At 49.2% G+C, this 13480-nt stretch overlaps 1 protein-coding gene and 1 long non-coding RNA gene across 2 annotated transcripts in view; both read left to right on the plus strand.

Annotated features, from left to right (window-relative positions):
* The window catches only part of LOC119404869 (zinc finger protein OZF-like), a 145923-nt gene that overhangs the window by 111545 nt on the left and 20898 nt on the right, over nt 1–13480 (plus strand). The window lies entirely within an intron of this gene.
* On the plus strand, nt 1068–7431 carry LOC119404872 (uncharacterized). The gene is made up of 3 exons (XR_007417504.1): nt 1068–1207; nt 5045–5150; nt 7351–7431. It is a non-coding gene; the product is annotated as an uncharacterized LOC119404872 (long non-coding RNA).

The raw sequence follows: 13480 nt of genomic DNA on the forward strand, positions 1-13480 counted from the left end.
CAAACAAACAGCGCCGTATAGGGTAATGCTTCGCAGATATTCTAATTTGGCGCTACGTTCACAGAGGGACAGGAAATTGGAAACGCAGGAAGTGGGGAACGTTTGGTTTAAAATAGCATAAGCAATGTGAAGCACTGCGAAGTGTTTAAATGTCACTCACCCGTTTGAGCAGCCCGGCCTTGAAGGCTTGGTGGCCGTGGCGTTGCGATGATTAGCAGGAACCTGGATTTCCAGCCACATTTCTGCAGGGTCTCAATGCAAAACACAACTCGTTTACTTTCATTACGGTGCACATTAAGGTGCGCCTCATGGTCAGAATCATCTCGCAGTCTCACACTACGGCATGCATCACAGTCATGGTTCTAACACGTGAGAACCTTAGGTTTAGTCTAGATGTTTGGCCACACAGTGACGTCTGTTTCAGCAATTGGAGCCTGATCATGTGCGATATATCTGAGCCTTCAATACCGTGATGCTTGGTCCCGCGTGCAGGGAGACGACTGAATTGCGAGACGTTCTTTATTACGACTTGCTAATAAGCATACCATCACAAAAGTCTTCATAATTGTTATGAAGCATTTAGTTGACTTTCTTTGTTTTCAAGATACTCTTCGTTGACGTGCAACTGGACAGCAGGCGCGATTTTTGTAAGGGTTGAACGGTTTAATGCACAGTGCCAAGGAAGATTACGCGAAGTTGCCGTACAGTTTCTTCTAATATGTTTCTTGAGCAAATATTTGAAAACTGCTTTAGAAAGATTTCCCAGATTTGAAATGGTTACTGCTCATTCGCCACAGGTCGTAGCTTGGTGCTGCACCACGAAGAGACAACTTGTGTGAAGGAATGCATGTGTTGTAGTCGGCAGCGTAGCCAGCATTTTTTTTTTGGGGGGGGGGGGGGGGGGAGGTCATTGATGGTTTATGTATGTTCGTGCGTGCGTTTGTATGTGTGCTGCAAAATAGAAAAATTTTTGGGGACTTGTACATCCCCCCCCCTCCTTCCCCCATGGCTCCGCCAATGGTTGTAATTTAAGAAATATTGTTTTTCCCGATTCCTTTCAGATAAATATATATTGACTTAGTGTACGGAGAAATCATGCACACACATTCCCTGGTCACTGCACTGGTACTCTTTATATATGGCACTCATGCAAATGAGAACAAAGACGTGAAAATAGTGACCGTTCTAAACGTAACTACAAATAGAGGTACGTTGTTGCGTTGGAGAAATATTTTTATTTTGCTTATATAACTGGAACGTTCCAGGCTCACTGAATATAAACGGTCGTACCGGTTTTAATTCTGGCGCGGTCACCTGATTTTCTCAACATACAGGCCTCAATCGCAACGTAGCTGTATACCTATATTGGTACACTAGACCCGCACGTTCGGCCACGGCCGGAGGTGCGACACGCACGCAAAAGCAGAGCGCTCGTCGCTCAAGTTTTGCGCGCGTGTTACGTCTCCCTCTAATGAAAAAGCAAATTATAAAGACGTTTATTAGCGGGCACTCGGCGACGATAAACGACTGCGACAGTCAAGGCGGGGTGCCGACTCTGAGCGCGAGGAGCGTGCTGTCCCAGAAGAGCGGAAGAGGACGACCCACTAGTAAGCGCTCGAGAGGGCGACCCATTAGAGGCTTCCAACGCTTCGCTACAATTACCCCGGGTACGAAAAGGGAGCCGCCTGGCGACCTAACTGCTTGTCACTATGAGCGGGTCATGGTAGGGTTTCAGGCGCTCCACGTTGACAATGTCGCGCCCTCGACGGCGCATGTCCGAAGATGGTTCAAGGGGTTCGATCACGTAGTTGACCGGGGACGTGCGTTCGACGACACGGTAGGGGCCGTCGTATTTCGGCAGTAGTTTTGAAGAGAGGCCAGGTGCAGTGGTAGGGACCGAGAGCCATACGAGTGCTCCAGGGAGGAACGTGGGCGCAGAAGTGGTGGTGTCACCGCGAATGCTCTTCTGCCGCTCTTGGTCATTCGTAGTAAATGTCTTGGCAAGCTCCCGACACTCCTCAGCGAGTCTTGCTGTGGCAGAAATAGGCGCACACTCAGACGGGTCCGGCTTGTAGGGAAGGATTGTGTCGATCGTGTGCGACGGGTGCCTGCCGTACAATAAGAAAAAGGGCGAGAAACCAGTAGTGCTCTGCGGGGCGGTATTATAGGCGTAGGTGACAAAAGGCAGAATGGCATCCCAATTTGTGTGATCGGCGGCGACGTACATCGAGAGCATGTCGCCGAGCGTGCGGTTAAAGCGTTCGGTGAGGCCATTCGTCTGCGGGTGGTAAGCAGTAGTTTTCCGGTGAACAACGTTGCACTCTTTGAGAATGGCTTCGACGACTTCGGACAAGAAGACACGACCTCGATCGCTGAGCAGCTCCTGGGGTGGACCGTGGCGCAGCATGAATCGGTGCAGCAGGAAGGAGGCAACATCGCGCGCTGTAGCCGCTGGGAGGGCGGCAGTTTCGGCGTATCGCGTAAGGTGGTCAACAGCGACGATGGCCCAGCGGTTACCAGCCGACGTTAGAGGAAGTGGTCCATACAAATCGATGCCAACGCGCCCAAACGGCCGGTCAGGGCAAGGTAGAGGTTGCAGACCTGCCGGCGACAGGTGCGTTGAAGTTTTGCGGCGCTGACAATCGATGCAGGAGCGGACGAACTTCTGCACGTAGCGGTACATCCCTCGCCAAAAGTACCGTTGGCGAATGCGGTGGTAGGTTTTCGATACCCCAGAGTGTGCACACTGCGGGTCAGAGTGGAACGACTCGCATATGTCAGAACGCAGACTGCGGGGTATTACGAGTAGCCACTGGCGGCCGTCGCCGTAATTGCGTCGGTGGAGGAGGTCGTCGCGAACGGCGAAATGGTGCGCTTGACGACGCAATGCGCGAGTGGATGGTGTCGCCGATGGATCACTCAGCAAGGCTATCAGTGAGGCAATCCAGTGATCCTTGCGCTGTTCAGTGGCGATGGTTTGAATGTCGATAGACGAAACGGCATTGGGAGACACTGAGCTGGAAGTATTGTCGTCAGGCAAGGGGGAGCGCGAGAGTGCGTCGGCGTCAGCATGCTGGCGTCCGTTGCGGTACAGCACGCGGATATCGTAGTCCTGTAGGCGAAGTGCCCAGCGGGCGAGGCGGCCTGAGGGATCCTTCAATGACGACAACCAGCATAGTGCATGATGGTCGGTGATGACATCAAATGGGCGACCATACAAATAAGGTCGGAATTTCGTAAGGGCCCAGATGATCGCCAGGCATTCCTTTTCAGTGACGGTGTAATTGGTCTCGGCTTTAGTAAGCGTACGACTTGCATATGCCACGACATATTCAGGGAACCCTGGTTTGCGCTGCGCAAGGACAGCGCCAAGGCCAACACCGCTAGCGTCTGTGTGTACCTCTGTAGGGGCCGCAGGGTCGTAGTGGCGTAGTATGGGAGGCGACGTCAACAAACGACGGAGCTTTGCGAAAGCGTCGTCGCACTCCGACGACCACGAATGGAGGGGCCCGTTACTTCCGAGAAGCTTCGTCAGTGGCGATATGATAGTCGCGAAATTTCGAATGAAGCGCCGAAAGTAGGAACACAGTCCTACGAAACTGCGCAGTTCTTTGACGGACGTAGGTTTGGGGAACTCAGTCACGGCCCGAAGCTTGGCGGGATCAGGAAGAATTCCGTCCTTGGACACGACGTAGCCGAGGATTGTCAGCTGCCGTGCTGCAAACCGGCACTTCTTTAGATTCAGTTGCAGACCGGCGTCGCTCAAACGCGTCAAAACATGCCGTAGGCGTTGAAGATGCGTGGAGAAGTCCGGAGCAAACACGACGACGTCGTCGAGGTAGCACAAGCACGTGTGCCATTTCAGGTTGCGCAGAACGGTATCCATCATGCGCTCAAAGGTGGCGGGCGCATTACACAGCCCAAACGGCATGACGTTAAATTCGTACAGGCCGTCGGGCGTGACAAAGGCGGTCTTCGGTCGAGCGTCATCAGCCATAGGTACTTGCCAGTACCCTGAGCGCAAATCGAGAGATGAAAAGAATTCGGCGCCTTGCAAGCTGTCAATCGCGTCGTCTATTCGCGGCAGTGGATACACGTCCTTACGAGTGATCTTGTTGAGTCGTCTGTAGTCCACACAGAACCGCACAGAACCGTCCTTCTTCGCAACAAGAACGACAGGAGACGCCCAGGGGCTGTTAGAGGGTCGAATGACATCACGTCGAAGCATGTCGTCGACTTGCTCGGTGATTACACGGCGTTCGGCAGGAGATACGCGATATGGACGCTGCCGCAGTGGCAGGTGGTCGCCAGTGTCGATGCCATGCGTAACGGCCGACGTGCGGCCGAGAGAAGTTTGAGCGACATCGAAAGAAGGGCGAAATTCTTCCAACAGGTCCAAAAGCTGGGAACGCTGGACCTGCGTAAGGTTGTCAGCTATGGAGGAACCAAATACGTCAGCGTGTGATGAACCAGACGTCGAAACAGCACTGAGCGTGCTCGAACTTCGGCCGTGCGAATCATCGGGCTCGTCCATAACTTGTGCGTCTTCGAGGGGTTCTACGCTGCCCAGACATTCCCCTCGCACCAACGTAACACTGTACGGGGAGGGGTTGATTACATAAATAGAGGTGCTGCCCTGGGTGACTTGAACGGTCGCGAAAGGCACCAGCAAGCCTTTCCTCGTGCAAACACGGTCATATGGCGAGAGGAGTGCAACGGTGTCGGATAGGCTGGCGCAGTAGACTGACATTTGTAATTTGTAAAATTTGTAAAATTGTGAATAATTTGTAAAAAAAGATAAATCTGTGAGTACACTGAGATTTTTACCTCCCTTTGTATGAATCACCGGTCCTTAACATTAACAAACGCTTACCTGTTACATACATATGGGTCAGTTTCGTGGCCTATTACCGGGCGTTGCGCTGCTTTGCTTCGCAGCGTCCTAACGCACTGTATTCACACACAAAAAAAAAACGCAAAAGTTTATGCATTTGTTATATTTATGTATTTATCATTCCCCCCTTCCCCCCATTCTCCTCTCCAGAATCTTGCCAATACAATGGAAAAAGTTTTACTTCCACATATTACCCGGAAGCGACATGCGAGAGCTGGACCTGCTATGCAAGAAAAAATACAATCGAGAAGACTCTGTGCGTACCTCAGTATCGTGTTGCCACATTATCAGTAGGGCTCCGTGTTTTCGGAGTTTATTTTTAATGAAATTCGGAGGGTGTTCTTCGGAGTTTATTTTTCCTGGCGGTAATTCGGCGTTTATCGGAGTTTATGTCTAGTAAATCCCCAATTCTCCGAAATTCGGAGCTTAATTTTGTATTATTCTCAATATTCCAAAATGAAATGATACCTGAACACAAAAACATCAGAACATACGAAGCGTATTTTAGTTATCTGGAAGGTTTAAACGTTCGAACACATATACACACAAGCACATATACTTGAATACAAAACACCTATGTTTGTACTTATTAGAACCTTAAAGCTTCTTGGAAAAGACGCAAGCGTACTTTACTAGCTTCGAGAAAAACCTTGACTCCTAAGCACCACCAGCAGAAAGAAGAAGCACAAGAAAAGGGCGTGGTGCTTAGGCTTCTAGGTTTTTCTCGAAGTTATGTACAAACTAGCCCAGCAACAACTTCTGTTAAGTTATTTTACTAGGTAGCTGTCACGGATGGAAGCTCGCCCCTTTCGATTATGATTCTCAGCTTTGAATCAGCGCACAGCACAGCTACGTCGGCTAAGGCCTTACCAACCTTCTTAAGAGCGGCTTGTATCATGCAGCATGCTAACTGATAATACGTTACACTGCTACACAACCTGCAAGCGTGTCATGAGAGTTTTTCGACCAGAAAGCTCGTCGTCGTATAGAAGGTTGCAAGCACCGCCCCTGCCGAACGTCCTCAGAGTTCCGGCAACTCGTCGATGGTGTTGGAAATGTGGCGGTGTTTCATCGAACAGCTTATCGCCACAATGTCCATCGCACTGACTTCGTGTAGGTATATCCGACATATTTGATCACTACCTGGCATCGTTGCCCCCGCCGGACACATGCTTAGAAAGAGGCTGCCAAGAAGAAGTCCGTCAGCATGGTGCAGTGGAATTCCAGCATCACAGAATGCACGGCAAAACTGGTGTTTTAGATAAAGTTTATACCGGCCGGACCGGCAGATGTATCAATGACCGCTTAGAAAATGCCCTTTCGATAAAGAACGGAACAGGTCATATTGACCGTTAAAATCAAAGTTTATCGGACAAATCCGAATAGTAAAAAATTTTACCGGCGAGTGTTTATCGGACTTTTCCGGATTTATCCGAAAAGACGGAGCCCTAATTATAAGTTATCAGGTGGCATGTAGTATTTCGTAAGGGACACCGTCGTAGTAAAAACTGAAAACCAATTCGCTTTTATTTCCAAGAATTTCAGATAACCTCACTAGCATACATTCTCTTCACGTTAACTCTTACAAAAGTGCAGATTATTAAGGCGAAAGCCTTAAATGCCTTATCAAACGCGAAATTTGACCGTCGGCGTCCCGCGGCGTCGAGGACCAGTGATGCAAAAAATTGTCATCACGTGATGACGTCACAGATCCCATATATGTCACCACATGCCGTCGTACATTGGTCAAAGGTAGCCCGATCACGGAGGCAATGCGAAACTAGGCGAGTTGCCTCCGATCTTGGAGGCAGTGCAAAACCACGTAAGGTGCCGAAAGCGTTCGAAGGGCGGCGAGGCAAGATCAATGCAACGATTGAGTAGAAAAAGATGGCTTTCGCCTTCGAGTCGTCTTGAAAGGGTACTGACCCGACGCCATCACAACTAGCCAGACTGCTGCGTGAAGTCAGCAGAATTAGTACTGTAGCCTGACGTCAAGCTAGTGTCGATGTCGATAGGTGCACCTTGGAAAATTTGACTTTAATATTAAAATAAAATATCAGTATTTGCTGAGCCTCACACTTGCTCAGAGCCGTCTCTGCGTACAGGAGATTTGTATGGCAGAGTAAACTCGCCTTCGAAAAAAGGTGCCAGTACCCCTTTTTAAGCGAATGCATAATGGACCCTGTGAGTTTTATTATAACTGCTGTTTTTCACAAGTAACAGTAACAACCGCGCGCTCTCGGGAGTTTTTGTTTGCCTCGTTAAGCAGAAATGCACTGCATCGACGTTAGTGTAGCTCACAGGAGGCTGTTAACTGTAACACGCACTTAACTTAAGCTCAAGTTAACTGCGCTGAAAATTTTGCAGGGATTTAATTAACGTTCTGCAAAACATTGCGGCTTATGCGTGCAGATTACCCGTTCGAAGCTAAGAAATCATTTTTCTTTAAATTACAGATGCAGAGAACCTTTACCACCTTGCAGATTTACCAATGCTTCCGCTGAGTTTCCGAAGTGCTGCGAGACAACGTGTCCTACACTGAAACGTGAGTTTCGGTTCTGTAGATATCATATTAGCTTCCCATTAGACGTGAGAAGCAGGTCTTTTTTTCTAATAATGCAAAATGTAAAACTCACTCAGGATTAATGTGTAGTTAACACTGTTAATAAATTTGCTAATACTTTGAGAAAGAACCAAAAGATTTAGGGCCATGGCAGTCCTTGCCACATGAATGGTTTAATGCGTATTGTGAGAATCGTACTCGAAACTGGGTGGTCGCTTATATCACCAAGTTTACATTTACAATTTCTCCTGGAGTTGTTAAAGGCCGCGTTGTAACTAACTCTTTTGTGTCTGTTATTTCGAGGGTCAGCTGAAGCCATCCCGCGCACATGATTTTCCTCTTCACTATCTCTGGTAACCCTTTCCCTGTGTCGCTTGCAATGCCTTCATACTGCGCCGTCAACTCCAAAAAAAACAAAAAAACGCCGATTTCTATCTCATCCGCCTACGCACGCTTCACATACGTAAGCCACCGTGCATATCGGTAACGTATTAATAATAGTTGCTGAGGTTTTACGTGCCAGAACCATGATATGATTACGAAGCACGCCGTAGTTGGGGACTACGGATCAATTTTGACCACCTGGGGTTTTTAATGTGTACCTATATGTAAGCACACAAGTGTTCTTTGCACTCCTCTCCCATCGAAATGCGGCCGCCGTGGCCGGGATGCGAACCCGCGCCCTCGAGCTTAGCAGCGTGACACCCTACGTGCTAAGCTACCAAGGCCGGTATATCGGTAACGTGGAACACAGTCGGTTGAAACTGACGGAAATTTATCGACCTCAAATTTATTGACGGTTCTTTCTCCTGGGCTAAAAAATTTTAAGCCGTATTGTGACATTATCCACCGGAGCTCCTGAAGTTTCCTTATCCTTAAAAGCCAAGGCTTCGGACGAGTTTGCTACGTGACCACAAACTTCTCTATCAGTGATGCGCTAACAAAATATATCCTATGGTTTTCGCAGTATCTGTAGCTGGTTACACAATAAATTCGTCATAAGAAACGTGGGTATAAGCTAACCATTAACTACGTGAGCATGTTACATGTCCCATGCATTCCTGAATTCCTGAATCTGCATTCCTGAAGAGACCTAACACTGCCCTGTGCTAGAGGCGCGTGAAAAGTTTTGACTAATAATGTGTATTACTCACTAAAGAGCGGGGGATATGCGAGCTAACATGTGCATCATTGCGTTCTTTATAATAATGTTTATTTATTTATTATTCTGGGATCGCGTATACAAGAACCTACACAAACGGAATTGCACATTGCGCAGGTTTCTGCATATCGCCGGACGGAGACTGGATGGAGGACGGAGACTCCATAGACTCCAATGTGTCATGCGCGCGCTACACCTGTGCTGGAGGAAGTGTCATCGCCGAGACGTAAGTCGACTGCGTAATGCGTTACGCGACGATGCGCGACACACGGGCGAAACCACATACTTTTGCCGATGTTCTGCGCACCTCGTACACGTTTTTAATACAGGAAAATGAACAGAGGTTGTGTTCATTCTTCTTTGTTAAAAATGTGTTTTTTTAAATTTTTTGCCTCAATCGTTGTCCTTCTAAACTTCTTCGGGACAGCAGACTAGCCTGCGCGGAGAACACAACGGAGTGCGCGAAGGGGAAATCACTTCTTTAGCATGTAGCATGTTCGCTGTGCCACGTTCTGCGGTGAGCTAAAACAAAACAAAAAAGGCTATCCTGCTGTGGCAGTCGCTGCACAAGTAAGATGAGTTGGTATTGATTTATGTCTGTACCAATTCAACTTACCTACCAACAAGTGAGGCGAGTTGGTACAGCTTTATCGTGGCAACAGCGCGACTATAATAACGCGCACGAAGAGTTGGGACGGCGTTGTGTCGTGTGTCCCCTTCTTCGACCGCTTTAGTCACGCTGCGGCGACCATGAATCAGTCGCTGCTCACTACCTGACAAAGTACGAAACGAAGCCTCAGCGCACAAAGCTAGCGAGTCCGGCTGTAGCCTTCGGGGCAGTAGAATTCACTGCAGGGATGTATATATACGACTTGCACTACTCAGCTATTTTTGTAGAATATGGCACAATTCACGAATCCATATAGATGTAACAATTTTACTAAGCATCCGAGACGTAAGTGCTTCGCGCGTGGTTCTCTCGGTGTCTGCTGTCTTCGTGTGTACTTAAAAGAAAAAAAAAACAGTTTTCACAATTAGCACTATTTGTATGAGAGCCTGCTTAGTGTAGTAGACGTCAAGATGCAGGGGCGTAGCCAGAAATTTTTTTCGGGGGGGTTCAACCATACTTTATGTATGTTCGTGCGTGCGTGTGTATGTGTGCGTGTATATATACACATGCAAAATTGAAAAATTGGGGGGGGGGGGTGTTGAACCCCCCCAATCACCCCCCCCCTGGCTACGCCCCTGTCAAGATGTGCAGAGAACAAGAACAGAGAATGTGACGTGTTGAATGGGTCAAAACCGCGCTTGTATTTTTGGTTTCGGGTACGCGCCAATGAATACGAGCTCTTCGGTAATCTTTTCGCGAGCATAAGCGATGAAAACTAGCGTACGCGAGGCATTATTCAATGTTCGCACATTGTCTTTCTCTGCCTACAGATGTCCCGGGAAGAAAAATAAAAAGAAGAAACCTCATCGACGTAATAAAAAACCGTACCCTAAGTGCTGCCGCAAAAATGCCGCAAAGAAGGGAAAGCATAGACCAAAAAAAGAAAACATAATAAATTAATTTCATTACGTGGAAACTTGCAAATAATGCACTATCACTGAAACAGGATAACGTCGTAACACACATAAAATCAGCTTTTTTTCTGCATTGGACTGCACTTTGTACTGACTTCTATATTACGGTTCGAACGAAGAAAGACAATCTGGGCTGACTACCCAGAAAGTATGCTTATAAGGTACACATTGTCACTTATCAGCCATATCAGGGACGGTGCAGCTGAAATCATTTTTTCTGTTTAGTGTCCCATGGCTAAAAAAAATCGCGATCTTGGAAATAATGGCGGCTATAGTGGCGCCTGCTACGTAGTTTTCGTTGCGCGAGCGCAGTTAAACGAATTGCGGATGCTGCCACGTACCGAGTTGCATACGTGCATAGGCGTGCGCAGGGTTCCTCATTAGGGGGGGAGGGCGAAAGTTCATCGCAGCGCCCACCCACCCTACTAAGTCCATGTATGGGGCAGATTTCGCGCCCCCCCCCCCTCTTAGGTGACTAGAAGGGTCAATGTACGGGGCAGCTTTTGCGCCCCCCCCCTCTTAGATGATTAGGGGGGCGGCCGACCCCCCTCCCCCCCTGTGCGCACGCCAAGGCATACGTGACAGTGTCACTTCTGTACGCAACAATACTGCGGTCATATTACCGTCCACTCTGCGACGTCCGTATTGAAGTCATAAACAAAGCGCACCTGCTGTGCACTTGTCTCGGACTTGGAGCCCGTTTTCGCCGCCTTCGTGCAACGGAAATTGGCCCAGGGCACCATTTCAGTACACAACGCTCCTTATCACCGTTTCTTGTTGGACCACCTACAGGGAACAAATTGTGTGCGTATTTATCCACTTACTGATTTTGTCTATCAGGGAGGCTTGAGAAATGTAAAACACAACGAAGCAGTGAGACAAAGCCAAGGCAGCCAAACAGCTTGAAAAATTGCGCCGTTTCGTACACGAGTCGCATTCGATTCGCATTAGATTCGTCAAAAGGTTAGACGCGCTGCCAGATAATTCGGTTCTAACGCAGACGAGTCCGTTGGTTTCCCCGGCCGCAAGAGCCCTTCCTGTTGCGTCGTGAACTGCGCGTGATCCGTCACTGTTTGTAGCGCATCTTCAAAACATGACTTGTACGACTATATCAATATCACGGTACCGGGGAGGCATTTAGAATGCGTCGCGTGTGCTTTCGTTTTTCTCTTAATCGCCATGGCGATGCTCTCTGGGAGGAGGGTAATGCCACGATCATAATATCAGCTTGCATTACGCAGTATGCTGGCAGGCTTGTATGGGCACCGTGCATACGTTAGGAACCGCCACAGTCGCGCGCTGCCTCCAGCGCCAAAGCGGCCACGGCAGCAGATCTGGCGGGATAAGGGAGCAGACAACGCAGGCGGCGGCAAGCCCCTGCGCCGTGCTTTGGTGCTTCGCTTGAGGCGTTTCCTTTCCCGTTCGCTTCCAAAAGACGTCAAATTGTTAGCAGCTGTCCGAGAACGTAGCGTTAGCGCGGGTGCTTCTTTTCGCCAGACCTCGTGTATCCTAGGGCGAACGCGGCAACATTAAATGCATGAGCTGGCGGAAGACAACGGAGGTGACGAACCCGTTGAGCGAAACTGCGCACGTATAACGCGGGCCGCCTCGCTCACTAAACAATCACAGCTTATCACCCTCGGGCTAACGCGGCAGCGAACTCAGCGGCAGCTTGAAACTGGCGATACCAGCAATTGCACTGTCACGGCCACTGAATAAAAAAAACGCTTTCCATCGAACGGCCATGGCGCTGCATTCACCGCGCCGACGTAATCAGTGCAGCCGAGTTCGTCGTCGTGGCTCGTGTTTTGCTGCCATGGCACTGCAAAGCCTGCCAATTATTATTACGTTTGGATACAGAGAGCTACGTGATATAGTTTCCTCCGTGGAGGTAACCTGAAGAAGGGCAGGGACCTCCTCGAAGCGGGGCACGTTCACGGCGTCGTGGAAGAGGTGTTGCTCGGCAGATCAACAATCACGGGCAAATGCAACCCCAGAAAAAAAAAAAAACATCTATTTACAAAACTCACTTTTGGCGTCGAACGAGTGCGATCCACCGTTCACGCCGATTCCGTTCATATTCTCTAAATGGAAACCGGTAAAAACGCGTGCCCAGAGAATTCCTTTAGGGGTTATTGCAACCAACAATGCAGCAGTTATCCATGGAGTTCAACACTCCTACGAACAGCGGAACCGGCACAAAACGAACTGCCCGCGAAAATACCTCGCGCTGTCACAGCGGGAGCGTGGAGCGAGCAGGGGTGCAATCGCGGAGCAATGTTGTGTGCTATATTATTCTTATCGTCCACCACCTGCTGCTGACTGATCGCGTTGATAACGCGGACGTACCGTCGCTCTGGTCACTAGCCAAGCGCAAGAAGCACGAAAAATGTAGTCATCGTAAAAGGCATAGTACCTCGACTTCACCACATTGCGAGCGCGTCAGAGCATCCCGCCAAATCTGCGCTTCTTGCCGCTAGGGACGCCGAGCGGAGTTACGTCTGCATGGAGCCTATACGTGCCGCTGTGGGAGAGAAGATGAGGACAAGTACGCGACGAAGACGATGATGTTGTACTGGCAGTGATCGGACCAGCCTGACATTGCGTTTCAGCGCTATTTGCACGTTTCTGCATGCTGCTGATGACATAGCAATGTAAATATCACTGTACCACTCAGGCGTTTAGAAAGCTTAATGAAAGCCTGTGGTTCCATCAGAGCTATAGCTGTCCAACATTTCGCATGCCCATCAGCTGACAAAGTCAAAGAGAGGCATCAAGGCCAAAATGCTTGAAACTCGTGTACTTATAGATTTGGGTGCGCGTTAGAGAACACCAGGTGGTCGAAATTTCCGGAGCCCTTCACTACGGCGTCTCTCGTAATCATACCGCGGTTTCTGGACGTTAAACACCAACAGTCATCAATGAAAGAGCGGTATTATCTTCCACGACGCGTGGTTTGGCCCGGCCCATGGACTGATCCCCTTTCAGCTGTGCTTAGCTTGCCGAGGAACCGCTGCTTCGAGAACTTTGGTTTAAGAGGCACACCGTAGTGGAAGGCTCCGCAAATTTCGACCTGCTGGGCTTCTTTAACGTGCACCTAAATATATGCACACGGGCCACTAGTATTTTACCTACATCGAAATGCGGGCGCCGCGGCTGCGATTCCATTACGCGACCTTCGGGTCAGCAGCGAGGAAGCATGGCCACCGACCACTGCGGCGGGTAGTCGTCTTGTTTATATGTAAGGTCACAGGTTTATATGCGTGCGGAACTGTAT

This window comes from Rhipicephalus sanguineus, chromosome 9 (assembly GCF_013339695.2).
Source record: "Rhipicephalus sanguineus isolate Rsan-2018 chromosome 9, BIME_Rsan_1.4, whole genome shotgun sequence".
Taxonomy (NCBI): Eukaryota; Metazoa; Arthropoda; class Arachnida; order Ixodida; family Ixodidae; genus Rhipicephalus; species Rhipicephalus sanguineus.